The sequence below is a fragment of the Amphiura filiformis genome, chromosome 8, assembly GCF_039555335.1.
Source record: "Amphiura filiformis chromosome 8, Afil_fr2py, whole genome shotgun sequence".
Taxonomy (NCBI): Eukaryota; Metazoa; Echinodermata; class Ophiuroidea; order Amphilepidida; family Amphiuridae; genus Amphiura; species Amphiura filiformis.
In genome coordinates, this window is record NC_092635.1 from 53,512,511 (window position 1) to 53,530,624 (window position 18,114).

Sequence of the window (18,114 nt, forward strand, 5' to 3'; positions counted from 1 at the left end):
AAATGTAGGAAAATACGAGCAAATATAAATGCATCAACTCGCAACTAAAACGAATCCATCCTACGCGGCAATGCTTACTTGAAATCGCTATATGGTTACTTGTCCGAGGTGTTTAATTTATGTTATGAGTAATTTCGTCAGAAACCTTTTTTGATATCAACGAAAATAAAATAAATAAAATAATAAAAATAAAGTTTCTACCAATATCATTTGCATCTCTATCGGTTTAAGAGTACGGCGTACATAAAGCTGTATTGTACATCACTTATATCCCCGACCCTGATCGCTTTTACATAAAATTTTTTTTTTTTAAATTAAAGAAATAGGACATGATTGCAATTTATATAAAGTACTAGCCATGTGCATGCCTAGCACAAATCACAAGTCCCTATCTATATTAAAGATTTGTATAGACTTTCAAAATGAGTTACTTTTGAGCAAAATTAGAATTACCAACTTGGTTGATTTTCTCCAACGAATGAATACATTTTACTGTGATATTTAAAATGCAATATTTTTTTTCAAGCAGTCAAGTTAGCTCAATCGATAAGGCGTTCGACTATGGTGCGAGAGGTTGCGGGTTCGAACCCAGGTGGTGCCTAGTACGCTCTCGTGGAATATAATTGCGTTAGCTTGAAATTCTCCTGGACAAGGAACTTACTGCTAATTTGTCTCGTTGTAACCCGTACGAAACTCGGGGAGCTGATCCTGGTTGCGATGGTTATTTGTGGAATGTCTAGGGTGTGCGCTCTTGAAGCAGCAAAGTCCCTGATTTGTTTAATGTTTTATGGAATGATGTGGGGCCGTAGTGGTCAGAAATTTGAAATTAATGTGAGTAACCATTAGTAACAATTACATGTATGTCTATGTACGAAAAGAAGTAAGAATATCTTGAATTTCGATACTTGCATGGTAAATAAAAACAAATACCACTTACTCGTTGTATCGTCATCTTTGATGCAAATAGTTGTCGTAATTTGGCAATCTGCAAGGCTCCCATTTGAAGGATTCGAAAGAGCTACTTCGAAACATTCGGTTTCCTCAACACTTATGTCGTCGTCTATGGTTATAGTAAACATGGCGATGTTCATAGCACTTCCGAAGGTAACAGAAGGTGGCAGTGTATAGTCAGAATTATATGTTGTGATGTCCTTTCCAACAAGGTCTAGAAAAGAGTGAATGAATAAAGAATTAATCAAAGTCATTTTGAAACCATGCTCCACGGCGACAAAAGCATTCAAAACAAAGGTCCTTTCTCCAAGAATGATAACTTGAACATTACTATATTCCTACTGTATGCACTTACTTATCATCGATTGATAGGTCCCCTCTCCAGTTCGGATTACATTCACATCTAATGATGTATCGCCTTCAAGAACACAATAGAATTCTCTTTCAAATTTGAAAACACCTGCAATGAAAAGATATTAAACAAGAAAGATTATATTTAAATGTATTAATATAAGAACAAAACAAATGCCCAATATTTTGGGACACAGTGTTACGAAGACTGACAGAGTGAACAAAAACTTTTTCGACTCCATGCTGTTTGCTAATAGCGTTTGCTATTGGAGAGTGAAGTTGAACAGCCACCCGTTTCATTCTGACGCCTATCTCATGCTAGATAAATTAGCTTTCTAAAATTTGACTGTGCAACTGGTCTTAATCGAATATATAGAAAATCAGTTTTAAAAATCAAAGAAAGATGACTTAATCAAAGTTGATATGAGTAAGCACTAGCAATGTGCATGTCTAAAGAAGAAAAAGATACCTCACTTTAGTTTTTCTTATTCGAAAAAATAAATTTTACTGTGAACTTCAAAATACAATATTCTTATTGGAAATTAATGTGAGAGTAACTAACAGTAAAAATTACATTTGAAAAAGTATGTCTATAATAACGTATTTGTAGTTTAGATGTTTTCTGTAAAGCTGGATTAGAAAACGTATTATCTTCAATTTTGATACTTGCATGGTAAATAAAAACAAATTCCACTTACTCGTTGTATCGTCATCTTTGATGCAAATAGTTGTCGTAATTTGGCAATCTGCAAGGCTCCCATTTGAAGGATTCGAAAGAGCTACTTCGAAACATTCGGTTTCCTCAACACTTATGTCGTCGTCTATGGTTACAGTAAACATGGCGATGTTCATAGCACTTCCGAAGGTAACAGAAGGTGGCAGTGTATAGTCAGAATTATATGTTGTGATGTCCTTTCCAACAAGGTCTAGAAAAGAGTGAATGAATAAAGAATTAATCAAAGTCATTTTGAAACCATGCTCCACGGCGAAAAAAAGCATTCAAAACAAAGGTCATTTCTCCAAGATTGATAACTTGAACATTAATATGTTCCTACTGTATGCACTTACTTATCATAGATTGATCGGTGCCCTCTCCAGTTCGGATTACATTCACATCTAATGATGTATCGCCTTCAAGAACACAATAGAATTCTCTTTCAAATTTGAAAACACCTGCAATGAAAATATATTAAACAAGCAAGATTATATTTAAATGTATTAATATAAGAACAAAACAAATGCCCAATATTTTGGGACACAGTGTTACGAAGTCTGAGAGAGTGAACAAAAACCTTTTCGACTCCATTCTGTTTGCTAATAGCGTTTGCTATTGGAGAGTGAAGTTGAACAGCCACCCGTTTCATTCTGACGCCTATCTCATGTTAGATTAATCAGCTTTCTAAAATTTGACTGTGCAACTGGTCTTAATCGAATAGAAAATCAGTTTTAAAAATCAAAGAAAGATGACTTAATCAAAGTTGATATGAGTAAGCACTAGCAATGTGCATTTCTAAAGAAGAAAAAGATACCTCACTTTAGTTTTTCTTATTCGAAAAAATTAATTTTACTGCGAACTTCAAAATACAATATCCTTATTGGAAATTAATGTGAGAGTAACTAGCAGTAAAAATTACATTTGAAAAAGTATGTCTGTAGTAACGTATTTGTAGGTTAGATGTTTTCTGTAAAGATGGATTAGAAAACGTATTATCTTCAATTTTGATACTTGCATGGTAAATAAAAACAAATACCACTTACTCGTTGTATCGTCATCTTTGATGCAAATAGTTGTCGTAATTTGGCAATCTGCAAGGCTCCCATTTGAAGGATTCGAAAGAGCTACTTCGAAACATTCGGTTTCCTCAACACTAATGTCGTCGTCTATGGCTACAGTAAACATGGCGATGTTCATAGCACTTCCGAAGGTAACAGAAGGTGGCAGTGTATAATCAGAATTATATGTTGTGATGTCCTTTCCAACAAGGTCTAGAAAAAAGTGAATGAATAAAGAATTAATCAAAGTCATTTTGAAACCATGCTCCACGGCGACAAAAGCATTCAAAACAAAGGTCCTTTCACCAAGATTGATAACTTGAACATTAATATGTTCCTACTGTATACACTTACTTATCATAGATTGATCGGTGCCCTCTCCAGTTCGGATTAACATTCACATCTAATGATGTATCGCCTTCAAGAACACAATAGAATTCTCTTTCAAATTTGAAAACACCTGCAATGAAAAGATATTAAACAAGCAAGATTATATTTAAATGTATTAATATAAGAACAAAACAAATGCCCAATATTTTGGGACACAGTGTTACGAAGTCTGAGAGAGTGAACAAAAACATTTTCGACTCCATGCTGTTTGCTAATAGCGTTTGCTATTGGAGAGTGAAGTTGAACAGCCACCCGTTTCATTCTGACGCCTATCTCATGTTAGATAAATCACCTTTCTAAAATTTGACTGTGCAACTGGACTTAATCGAATATATAGAAAATCAGTTTTAAAAATCAAAGAAAGATGACTTAATCAAAGTTGATATGAGTAAGCACTAGCAATGTGCATGTCTAAAGAAGAAAAAGATACCTCACTTTAGTTTTTCTCATTCGAAAAATAAATTTTACTGTGAACTTCAAAATACAATATTCTTATTGGAAATTAATGTGAGAGTAACTAGCAGTAAAAATTACATTTGAAAAAGTATTTCTATAATAACGTATTTGTAGTTTAGATGTTTTCTGTCAAGCTGGATTAGAAAACGTATTATCTTCAATTTTAATACTTGCATGGTAAATAAAAACAAATACCACTTACTCGTTGTATCGTCATCTTTGATGCAAATAGTTGTCGTAATTTGGCAATCTGCAAGGCTCCCATTTGAAGGATTCGAAAGAGCTACTTCGAAACATTCGGTTTCCTCAACACTTATGTCGTCGTCTATGGCTACAGTAAACATGGCGATGTTCATAGCACTTCCGAAGGTAACAGAAGGTGGCAGTGTATAGTCAGAATTATATGTTGTGATGTCCTTTCCAACAAGGTCTAGGAAAGAGTGAATGAATCAAGAATTAATCAAAGTCATTTTGAAACCATGCTCCACGGCGACAAAAGCATTCAAAACAAAGGTCCATTCTCCAAGAATGATAACTTGAACATTAATATATTCCTACTGTATGCACTTACTTATCATAGATTGATCGGTCCCCTCTCCAGTTCGGATTACATTCACATCTAATGATGTATCGCCTTCAAGAACACAATAGAATTCTCTTTCAAATTTGAAAACACCTGCAATGAAAAGATATTAAACAAGCAAGATTATATTTAAATGTATTAATATAAGAACAAAACAAATGCCCAATATTTTGGGACACAGTGTTACGAAGTCTGAGAGAGTGAACAAAAACATTTTCGACTCCATGCTGTTTGCTAATAGCGTTTGCTATTGGAGAGTGAAGTTGAACAGCCACCCGTTTCATTCTGACGCCTATCTCATGTTAGATAAATCACCTTTCTAAAATTTGACTGTGCAACTGGACTTAATCGAATATATAGAAAATCAGTTTTAAAAATCAAAGAAAGATGACTTAATCAAAGTTGATATGAGTAAGCACTAGCAATGTGCATGTCTAAAGAAGAAAAAGATACCTCACTTTAGTTTTTTCTCATTCGAAAAAATAAATTTTACTGTGAACTTCAAAATACAATATTCTTATTGGAAATTAATGTGAGAGTAACTAGCAGTAAAAATTACATTTGAAAAAGTATTTCTATAATAACGTATTTGTAGTTTAGATGTTTTCTGTCAAGCTGGATTAGAAAACGTATTATCTTCAATTTTAATACTTGCATGGTAAATAAAAACAAATACCACTTACTCGTTGTATCGTCATCTTTGATGCAAATAGTTGTCGTAATTTGGCAATCTGCAAGGCTCCCATTTGAAGGATTCGAAAGAGCTACTTCGAAACATTCGGTTTCCTCAACACTTATGTCGTCGTCTATGGCTACAGTAAACATGGCGATGTTCATAGCACTTCGGAAGGTAACAGAAGGTGGCAGTGTATAGTCAGAGTTATATGTTGTGATGTCGTTTCCAACAAGGTCTAGAAAAGAGTGAATGAATAAAGAATTAATCAAAGTCATTTTGAAACCAGCTCCACGGCGACAAAAGCATTCAAAACAAAGGTCCTTTCAGCAAGATTGATAACTTGAACATTTATATGTTCCTACTGTATGCACTCACTTATCATAGATTGATCGGTCCCCTCTCCAGTTCGGATTACATTCACATCTAATGATGTATCGCCTTCAAGAACACAATAGAATTCTCTTTCAAATTTGAAAACACCTGCAATGAAAAGATATTAAACAATTAAGCTTATATTTAAATGTATTAATATAAGAACAAAACAAATGCCCAATATTTTGGGACACAGTGTTACGAAGTCTGAGAGAGTGAACAAAACCTTTTCGACTCCATGCTGTTTGCTAATAGCGTTTGCTATTGCAGAGTGAAGTTGAACAGCCACCCGTTTCATTCTGACGCCTATCTCATGCTAGATAAATTAGCTTTCTAAAATTTGACTGTGCAGCTGGTCTTAATCGAATATAATTATAGAAAATCAGTTTTAAAAATCAAAGAAAGATGACTTAATCAAAGTTGATATGAGTAAGCACTAGCAATGTGCATGTCTAAAGAAGAAAAAGATACCTCACTTTAGTTTTTCTCATTCGAAAAATTAATTTTACTGTGAACTTCAAAATACAATATTCTTATTGGAAATTAATGTGAGAGTAACTAGTAGTAAAATTACATTTGAAAAAAATATCTCTATAATAACGTATTTGTAGTTGACATGTTTTCTGTAAAGCTGGATTAGAAAACGTATTATCTTCAATTTTGATACTTGCATGGTAAATAAAACAAATACCACTTACTCGTTGTATCGTCATCTTTGATGCAAATAGTTGTCGTAATTTGGCAATCTGCAAGGCTCCCATTTGAAGGATTCGAAAGAGCTACTTCGAAACATTCGGTTTCCTCAACACTTATGTCGTCGTCTATGGCTACAGTAAACATGGCGATGTTCATAGCACTTCCGAAGGTAACAGAAGCTGGCAGTGTATAGTCAGAGTTATATGTTGTGATGTCGTTTCCAACAAGGTCTAGAAAAGAGTGAATGAATAAAGAATTAATCAAAGTCATTTTGAAACCATGCTCCACGGCGACAAAAGCATTCAAAACAAAGGTCCTTTCAGCAAGATTGATAACTTGAACATTTATATGTTCCTACTGTATGCACTTACTTATCATAGATTGATCGGTCCCTCTCCAGTTCGGATTACATTAACATCTAATGATGTATCGCCTTCAAGAACACAATAGAATTCTCTTTCAAATTTGAAAACACCTGCAATGAAAAGATATTAAACAATTAAGCTGATATTTAAATGTATTAATATAAGAACAAAACACATGCCCAATATTTTGGGACACAGTGTTACGAAGTCTGAGAGAGTGAACAAAACTTTTCGACTCCATGCTGTTTGCTAATAGCGTTTGCTATTGCAGAGTGAAGTTGAACAGCCACCCGTTTCATTCTGACGCCTATCTCATGCTAGATAAATCAGCTTTCTAAAATTTGACTGTGCAGCTGGTCTTAATCGAATATATAGAAAATCAGTTTTAAAAATCAAAGAAAGATGACTTAATCAAAGTTGATATGAGTAAGTACTAGCAATGTGCATGTCTAAAGAAGAAAAAGATACCTCACTTTAGTTTTTCTTATTCGAAAAAATAAATTTTACTGTGAACTTCAAAATACAATATTCTTATTGCAACTTAATGTGAGAGTAACTAGCAGTAAAAATTACATTTGAAAAAGTATGTCTATAATAACGTATTTGTAGTTTACATGTTTTCTGTAAAGCTGGATTAGAAAACGTATTATCTTCAATTTTGATACTTGCATGGTAAATAAAAACAAATACCACTTACTCGTTGTATCGTCATCTTTGATGCAAATAGTTGTCGTAATTTGGCAATCTGCAAGGCTCCCATTTGAAGGATTCGAAAGAGCTACTTCGAAACATTCGGTTTCCTCAACACTTATGTCGTCGTCTATGGCTACAGTAAACATGGCGATGTTCATAGCACTTCCGAAGGTAACAGAAGGTGGCAGTGTATAGTCAGAGTTATATGTTGTGATGTCGTTTCCAACAAGGTCTAGAAAAGAGTGAATGAATAAAGAATTAATCAAAGTCATTTTGAAACCATGCTCCACGGCGACAAAAGCATTCAAAACAAAGGTCCTTTCACCAAGATTGATAACTTGAACATTAATATGTTCCTACTGTATGCACTTACTTATCATAGATTGATCGGTCCCTCTCCAGTTCGGATTACATTCACATCTAATGATGTATCGCCTTCAAGAACACAATAGAATTCTCTTTCAAATTTGAAAACACCTGCAATGAAAAGATATTAAACAATTAAGCTGATATTTAAATGTATTAATATAAGAACAAAACAAATGCCCAATATTTTGGGACACAGTGTTACGAAGTCTGAGAGACTGAACAAAACCTTTTCGACTCCATGCTGTTTGCTAATAGCGTTTGCTATTGCAGAGTGAAGTTGAACAGCCACCCGTTTCATTCTGACGCCTATCTCATGCTAGATAAATTAGCTTTCTAAAATTTGACTGTGCAGCTGGTCTTAATCGAATATATAGAAAATCAGTTTTAAAAATCAAAGAAAGATGACTTAATCAAAGTTGATATGAGTAAGCACTAGCAATGTGCATGTCTAAAGAAGAAAAAGATACCTCACTTTAGTTTTTCTCATTCGAAAAAATTAATTTTACTGTGAACTTCAAAATACAAAATTCTTATTGGAAATTAATGTGAGAGTAACTAGTAGTAAAAATTACATTTGAAAAAATATCTCTATAATAACGTATTTGTAGTTGACATGTTTTCTGTAAAGCTGGATTAGAAAACGTATTATCTTCAATTTTGATACTTGCATGGTAAATAACAACAAATACCACTTACTCGTTGTATCGTCATCTTTGATGCAAATAGTTGTCGTAATTTGGCAATCTGCAAGGCTCCCATTTGAAGGATTCGAAAGAGCTACTTCGAAACATTCGGTTTCCTCAACACTTATGTCGTCGTCTATGGCTACAGTAAACATGGCGATGTTCATAGCACTTCCGAAGGTAACAGAAGGTGGCAGTGTATAGTCAGAGTTATATGTTGTGATGTCGTTTCCAACAAGGTCTAGAAAAGAGTGAATGAATAAAGAATTAATCAAAGTCATTTTGAAACCATGCTCCACGGCGACAAAAGCATTCAAAACAAAGGTCCTTTCAGCAAGATTGATAACTTGAACATTTATATGTTCCTACTGTATGCACTTACTTATCATAGATTGATCGGTCCCTCTCCAGTTCGGATTACATTAACATCTAATGATGTATCGCCTTCAAGAACACAATAGAATTCTCTTTCAAATTTGAAAACACCTGCAATGAAAAGATATTAAACAATTAAGCTGATATTTAAATGTATTAATATAAGAACAAAACACATGCCCAATATTTTGGGACACAGTGTTACGAAGTCTGAGAGAGTGAACAAAACTTTTCGACTCCATGCTGTTTGCTAATAGCGTTTGCTATTGCAGAGTGAAGTTGAACAGCCACCCGTTTCATTCTGACGCCTATCTCATGCTAGATAAATCAGCTTTCTAAAATTTGACTGTGCAGCTGGTCTTAATCGAATATATAGAAAATCAGTTTTAAAAATCAAAGAAAGATGACTTAATCAAAGTTGATATGAGTAAGTACTAGCAATGTGCATGTCTAAAGAAGAAAAAGATACCTCACTTTAGTTTTTCTTATTCGAAAAAATAAATTTTACTGTGAACTTCAAAATACAATATTCTTATTGCAACTTAATGTGAGAGTAACTAGCAGTAAAAATTACATTTGAAAAAGTATGTCTATAATAACGTATTTGTAGTTTACATGTTTTCTGTAAAGCTGGATTAGAAAACGTTTTATCTTCAATTTTGATACTTGCATGGTAAATAAAAACAAATACCACTTACTCGTTGTATCGTCATCTTTGATGCAAATAGTTGTCGTAATTTGGCAATCTGCAAGGCTCCCATTTGAAGGATTCGAAAGAGCTACTTCGAAACATTCGGTTTCCTCAACACTTATGTCGTCGTCTATGGCTACAGTAAACATGGCGATGTTCATAGCACTTCCGAAGGTAACAGAAGGTGGCAGTGTATAGTCAGAGTTATATGTTGTGATGTCGTTTCCAACAAGGTCTAGAAAAGAGTGAATGAATAAAGAATTAATCAAAGTCATTTTGAAACCATGCTCCACGGCGACAAAAGCATTCAAAACAAAGGTCCTTTCACCAAGATTGATAACTTGAACATTAATATGTTCCTACTGTATGCACTTACTTATCATAGATTGATCGGTCCCCTCTCCAGTTCGGATTACATTCACATCTAATGATGTATCGCCTTCAAGAACACAATAGAATTCTCTTTCAAATTTGAAAACACCTGCAATGAAAAGATATTAAACAATTAAGCTGATATTTAAATGTATTAATATAAGAACAAAACAAATGCCCAATATTTTGGGACACAGTGTTACGAAGTCTGAGAGACTGAACAAAACCTTTTCGACTCCATGCTGTTTGCTAATAGCGTTTGCTATTGCAGAGTGAAGTTGAACAGCCACCCGTTTCATTCTGACGCCTATCTCATGCTAGATAAATTAGCTTTCTAAAATTTGACTGTGCAGCTGGTCTTAATCGAATATATAGAAAATCAGTTTTAAAAATCAAAGAAAGATGACTTAATCAAAGTTGATATGAGTAAGCACTAGCAATGTGCATGTCTAAAGAAGAAAAAGATACCTCACTTTAGTTTTTCTCATTCGAAAAATTAATTTTACTGTGAACTTCAAAATACAATATTCTTATTGGAAATTAATGTGAGAGTAACTAGTAGTAAAAATTACATTTGAAAAAATATCTCTATAATAACGTATTTGTAGTTGACATGTTTTCTGTAAAGCTGGATTAGAAAACGTATTATCTTCAATTTTGATACTTGCATGGTAAATAAAACAAATACCACTTACTCGTTGTATCGTCATCTTTGATGCAAATAGTTGTCGTAATTTGGCAATCTGCAAGGCTCCCATTTGAAGGATTCGAAAGAGCTACTTCGAAACATTCGGTTTCCTCAACACTTATGTCGTCGTCTATGGCTACAGTAAACATGGCGATGTTCATAGCACTTCCGAAGGTAACAGAAGGTGGCAGTGTATAGTCAGAGTTATATGTTGTGATGTCCTTTCCAACAAGGTCTAGAAAAGAGTGAATGAATAAAGAATTAATCAAAGTCATTTTGAAACCATGCTCCACGGCGACAAAAGCATTCAAAACAAAGGTCCTTTCAGCAAGATTGATAACTTGAACATTTATATGTTCCTACTGTATGCACTTACTTATCATAGATTGATCGGTCCCCTCTCTAGTTCGGATTACATTAACATCTAATGATGTATCGCCTTCAAGAACACAATAGAATTCTCTTTCAAATTTGAAAACACCTGCAATGAAAAGATATTAAACAATTAAGCTGATATTTAAATGTATTAATATAAGAACAAAACACATGCCCAATATTTTGGGACACAGTGTTACGAAGTCTGAGAGAGTGAACAAAACTTTTCGACTCCATGCTGTTTGCTAATAGCGTTTGCTATTGCAGAGTGAAGTTGAACAGCCACCCGTTTCATTCTGACGCCTATCTCATGCTAGATAAATCAGCTTTCTAAAATTTGACTGTGCAGCTGGTCTTAATCGAATATATAGAAAATCAGTTTTAAAAATCAAAGAAAGATGACTTAATCAAAGTTGATATGAGTAAGTACTAGCAATGTGCATGTCTAAAGAAGAAAAAGATACCTCACTTTAGTTTTTCTTATTCGAAAAATAAATTTTACTGTGAACTTCAAAATACAATATTCTTATTGCAACTTAATGTGAGAGTAACTAGCAGTAAAAATTACATTTGAAAAAGTATGTCTATAATAACGTATTTGTAGTTTACATGTTTTCTGTAAAGCTGGATTAGAAAACGTATTATCTTCAATTTTGATACTTGCATGGTAAATAAAAACAAATACCACTTACTCGTTGTATCGTCATCTTTGATGCAAATAGTTGTCGTAATTTGGCAATCTGCAAGGCTCCCATTTGAAGGATTCGAAAGAGCTACTTCGAAACATTCGGTTTCCTCAACACTTATGTCGTCGTCTATGGCTACAGTAAACATGGCGATGTTCATAGCACTTCCGAAGGTAACAGAAGGTGGCAGTGTATAGTCAGAGTTATATGTTGTGATGTCGTTTCCAACAAGGTCTAGAAAAGAGTGAATGAATAAAGAATTAATCAAAGTCATTTTGAAACCATGCTCCACGGCGACAAAAGCATTCAAAACAAAGGTCCTTTCACCAAGATTGATAACTTGAACATTAATATGTTCCTACTGTATGCACTTACTTATCATAGATTGATCGGTCCCTCTCCAGTTCGGATTACATTCACATCTAATGATGTATCGCCTTCAAGAACACAATAGAATTCTCTTTCAAATTTGAAAACACCTGCAATGAAAAGATATTAAACAATTAAGCTGATATTTAAATGTATTAATATAAGAACAAAACAAATGCCCAATATTTTGGGACACAGTGTTACGAAGTCTGAGAGACTGAACAAAACCTTTTCGACTCCATGCTGTTTGCTAATAGCGTTTGCTATTGCAGAGTGAAGTTGAACAGCCACCCGTTTCATTCTGACGCCTATCTCATGCTAGATAAATTAGCTTTCTAAAATTTGACTGTGCAGCTGGTCTTAATCGAATATATAGAAAATCAGTTTTAAAAATCAAAGAAAGATGACTTAATCAAAGTTGATATGAGTAAGCACTAGCAATGTGCATGTCTAAAGAAGAAAAAGATACCTCACTTTAGTTTTTCTCATTCGAAAAAATTAATTTTACTGTGAACTTCAAAATACAAAATTCTTATTGGAAATTAATGTGAGAGTAACTAGTAGTAAAAATTACATTTGAAAAAATATCTCTATAATAACGTATTTGTAGTTGACATGTTTTCTGTAAAGCTGGATTAGAAAACGTATTATCTTCAATTTTGATACTTGCATGGTAAATAAAAACAAATACCACTTACTCGTTGTATCGTCATCTTTGATGCAAATAGTTGTCGTAATTTGGCAATCTGCAAGGCTCCCATTTGAAGGATTCGAAAGAGCTACTTCGAAACATTCGGTTTCCTCAACACTTATGTCGTCGTCTATGGCTACAGTAAACATGGCGATGTTCATAGCACTTCCGAAGGTAACAGAAGGTGGCAGTGTATAGTCAGAGTTATATGTTGTGATGTCGTTTCCAACAAGGTCTAGAAAAGAGTGAATGAATAAAGAATTAATCAAAGTCATTTTGAAACCATGCTCCACGGCGACAAAAGCATTCAAAACAAAGGTCCTTTCAGCAAGATTGATAACTTGAACATTTATATGTTCCTACTGTATGCACTTACTTATCATAGATTGATCGGTCCCCTCTCCAGTTCGGATTACATTAACATCTAATGATGTATCGCCTTCAAGAACACAATAGAATTCTCTTTCAAATTTGAAAACACCTGCAATGAAAAGATATTAAACAATTAAGCTGATATTTAAATGTATTAATATAAGAACAAAACACATGCCCAATATTTTGGGACACAGTGTTACGAAGTCTGAGAGAGTGAACAAAACTTTTCGACTCCATGCTGTTTGCTAATAGCGTTTGCTATTGCAGAGTGAAGTTGAACAGCCACCCGTTTCATTCTGACGCCTATCTCATGCTAGATAAATCAGCTTTCTAAAATTTGACTGTGCAGCTGGTCTTAATCGAATATATAGAAAATCAGTTTTAAAAATCAAAGAAAGATGACTTAATCAAAGTTGATATGAGTAAGTACTAGCAATGTGCATGTCTAAAGAAGAAAAAGATACCTCACTTTAGTTTTTCTTATTCGAAAAAATAAATTTTACTGTGAACTTCAAAATACAATATTCTTATTGCAACTTAATGTGAGAGTAACTAGCAGTAAAAATTACATTTGAAAAAGTATGTCTATAATAACGTATTTGTAGTTTACATGTTTTCTGTAAAGCTGGATTAGAAAACGTTTTATCTTCAATTTTGATACTTGCATGGTAAATAAAACAAATACCACTTACTCGTTGTATCGTCATCTTTGATGCAAATAGTTGTCGTAATTTGGCAATCTGCAAGGCTCCCATTTGAAGGATTCGAAAGAGCTACTTCGAAACATTCGGTTTCCTCAACACTTATGTCGTCGTCTATGGCTACAGTAAACATGGCGATGTTCATAGCACTTCCGAAGGTAACAGAAGGTGGCAGTGTATAGTCAGAGTTATATGTTGTGATGTCGTTTCCAACAAGGTCTAGAAAAGAGTGAATGAATAAAGAATTAATCAAAGTCATTTTGAAACCATGCTCCACGGCGACAAAAGCATTCAAAACAAAGGTCCTTTCACCAAGATTGATAACTTGAACATTAATATGTTCCTACTGTATGCACTTACTTATCATAGATTGATCGGTCCCTCTCCAGTTCGGATTACATTCACATCTAATGATGTATCGCCTTCAAGAACACAATAGAATTCTCTTTCAAATTTGAAAACACCTGCAATGAAAAGATATTAAACAATTAAGCTGATATTTAAATGTATTAATATAAGAACAAAACAAATGCCCAATATTTTGGGACACAGTGTTACGAAGTCTGAGAGACTGAACAAAACCTTTTCGACTCCATGCTGTTTGCTAATAGCGTTTGCTATTGCAGAGTGAAGTTGAACAGCCACCCGTTTCATTCTGACGCCTATCTCATGCTAGATAAATTAGCTTTCTAAAATTTGACTGTGCAGCTGGTCTTAATCGAATATATAGAAAATCAGTTTTAAAAATCAAAGAAAGATGACTTAATCAAAGTTGATATGAGTAAGCACTAGCAATGTGCATGTCTAAAGAAGAAAAAGATACCTCACTTTAGTTTTTCTCATTCGAAAAATTAATTTTACTGTGAACTTCAAAATACAATATTCTTATTGGAAATTAATGTGAGAGTAACTAGTAGTAATAATTACATTTGAAAAAATATCTCTATAATAACGTATTTGTAGTTGACATGTTTTCTGTAAAGCTGGATTAGAAAACGTATTATCTTCAATTTTGATACTTGCATGGTAAATAAAAACAAATACCACTTACTCGTTGTATCGTCATCTTTGATGCAAATAGTTGTCGTAATTTGGCAATCTGCAAGGCTCCCATTTGAAGGATTCGAAAGAGCTACTTCGAAACATTCGGTTTCCTCAACACTTATGTCGTCGTCTATGGCTACAGTAAACATGGCGATGTTCATAGCACTTCCGAAGGTAACAGAAGGTGGCAGTGTATAGTCAGAGTTATATGTTGTGATGTCCTTTCCAACAAGGTCTAGAAAAGAGTGAATGAATAAAGAATTAATCAAAGTCATTTTGAAACCATGCTCCACGGCGACAAAAGCATTCAAAACAAAGGTCCTTTCAGCAAGATTGATAACTTGAACATTTATATGTTCCTACTGTATGCACTTACTTATCATAGATTGATCGGGCCCCTCTCCAGTTCGGATTACATTAACATCTAATGATGTATCGCCTTCAAGAACACAATAGAATTCTCTTTCAAATTTGAAAACACCTGCAATGAAAAGATATTAAACAATTAAGCTGATATTTAAATGTATTAATATAAGAACAAAACACATGCCCAATATTTTGGGACACAGTGTTACGAAGTCTGAGAGAGTGAACAAAACTTTTCGACTCCATGCTGTTTGCTAATAGCGTTTGCTATTGCAGAGTGAAGTTGAACAGCCACCCGTTTCATTCTGACGCCTATCTCATGCTAGATAAATCAGCTTTCTAAAATTTGACTGTGCAGCTGGTCTTAATCGAATATATAGAAAATCAGTTTTAAAAATCAAAGAAAGATGACTTAATCAAAGTTGATATGAGTAAGTACTAGCAATGTGCATGTCTAAAGAAGAAAAAGATACCTCACTTTAGTTTTTCTTATTCGAAAAAATAAATTTTACTGTGAACTTCAAAATACAATATTCTTATTGCAACTTAATGTGAGAGTAACTAGCAGTAAAATTACATTTGAAAAAGTATGTCTATAATAACGTATTTGTAGTTTACATGTTTTCTGTAAAGCTGGATTAGAAAACGTATTATCTTCAATTTTGATACTTGCATGGTAAATAAAAACAAATACCACTTACTCGTTGTATCGTCATCTTTGATGCAAATAGTTGTCGTAATTTGGCAATCTGCAAGGCTCCCATTTGAAGGATTCGAAAGAGCTACTTCGAAACATTCGGTTTCCTCAACACTTATGTCGTCGTCTATGGCTACAGTAAACATGGCGATGTTCATAGCACTTCCGAAGGTAACAGAAGGTGGCAGTGTATAGTCAGAGTTATATGTTGTGATGTCGTTTCCAACAAGGTCTAGAAAAGAGTGAATGAATAAAGAATTAATCAAAGTCATTTTGAAACCATGCTCCACGGCGACAAAAGCATTCAAAACAAAGGTCCTTTCACCAAGATTGATAACTTGAACATTAATATGTTCCTACTGTATGCACTTACTTATCATAGATTGATCGGTCCCTCTCCAGTTCGGATTACATTCACATCTAATGATGTATCGCCTTCAAGAACACAATAGAATTCTCTTTCAAATTTGAAAACACCTGCAATGAAAAGATATTAAACAATTAAGCTGATATTTAAATGTATTAATATAAGAACAAAACAAATGCCCAATATTTTGGGACACAGTGTTACGAAGTCTGAGAGACTGAACAAAACCTTTTCGACTCCATGCTGTTTGCTAATAGCGTTTGCTATTGCAGAGTGAAGTTGAACAGCCACCCGTTTCATTCTGACGCCTATCTCATGCTAGATAAATTAGCTTTCTAAAATTTGACTGTGCAGCTGGTCTTAATCGAATATATAGAAAATCAGTTTTAAAAATCAAAGAAAGATGACTTAATCAAAGTTGATATGAGTAAGCACTAGCAATGTGCATGTCTAAAGAAGAAAAAGATACCTCACTTTAGTTTTTCTCATTCGAAAAAATTAATTTTACTGTGAACTTCAAAATACAATATTCTTATTGGAAATTAATGTGAGAGTAACTAGTAGTAAAAATTACATTTGAAAAAATATCTCTATAATAACGTATTTGTAGTTGACATGTTTTCTGTAAAGCTGGATTAGAAAACGTATTATCTTCAATTTTGATACTTGCATGGTAAATAAAAACAAATACCACTTACTCGTTGTATCGTCATCTTTGATGCAAATAGTTGTCGTAATTTGGCAATCTGCAAGGCTCCCATTTGAAGGATTCGAAAGAGCTACTTCGAAACATTCGGTTTCCTCAACACTTATGTCGTCGTCTATGGCTACAGTAAACATGGCGATGTTCATAGCACTTCCGAAGGTAACAGAAGCTGGCAGTGTATAGTCAGAGTTATATGTTGTGATGTCGTTTCCAACAAGGTCTAGAAAAGAGTGAATGAATAAAGAATTAATCAAAGTCATTTTGAAACCATGCTCCACGGCGACAAAAGCATTCAAAACAAAGGTCCTTTCAGCAAGATTGATAACTTGAACATTTATATGTTCCTACTGTATGCACTTACTTATCATAGATTGATCGGTCCCTCTCCAGTTCGGATTACATTCACATCTAATGATGTATCGCCTTCAAGAACACAATAGAATTCTCTTTCAAATTTGAAAACACCTGCAATGAAAAGATATTAAACAATTAAGCTGATATTTAAATGTATTAATATAAGAACAAAACACATGCCCAATATTTTGGGACACAGTGTTACGAAGTCTGAGAGAGTGAACAAAACTTTTCGACTCCATGCTGTTTGCTAATAGCGTTTGCTATTAGCAGAGTGAAGTTGAACAGCCACCCGTTTCATTCTGACGCCTATCTCATGCTAGATAAATCAGCTTTCTAAAATTTGACTGTGCAGCTGGTCTTAATCGAATATATAGAAAATCAGTTTTAAAAATCAAAGAAAGATGACTTAATCAAAGTTGATATGAGTAAGTACTAGCAATGTGCATGTCTAAAGAAGAAAAAGATACCTCACTTTAGTTTTTCTTATTCGAAAAAAAATAAATTTTACTGTGAACTTCAAAATACAATATTCTTATTGCAACTTAATGTGAGAGTAACTAGCAGTAAAAATTACATTTGAAAAAGTATGTCTATAATAACGTATTTGTAGTTTACATGTTTTCTGTAAAGCTGGATTAGAAAACGTATTATCTTCAATTTTGATACTTGCATGGTAAATAAAAACAAATACCACTTACTCGTTGTATCGTCATCTTTGATGCAAATAGTTGTCGTAATTTGGCAATCTGCAAGGCTCCCATTTGAAGGATTCGAAAGAGCTACTTCGAAACATTCGGTTTCCTCAACACTTATGTCGTCGTCTATGGCTACAGTAAACATGGCGATGTTCATAGCACTTCCGAAGGTAACAGAAGGTGGCAGTGTATAGTCAGAGT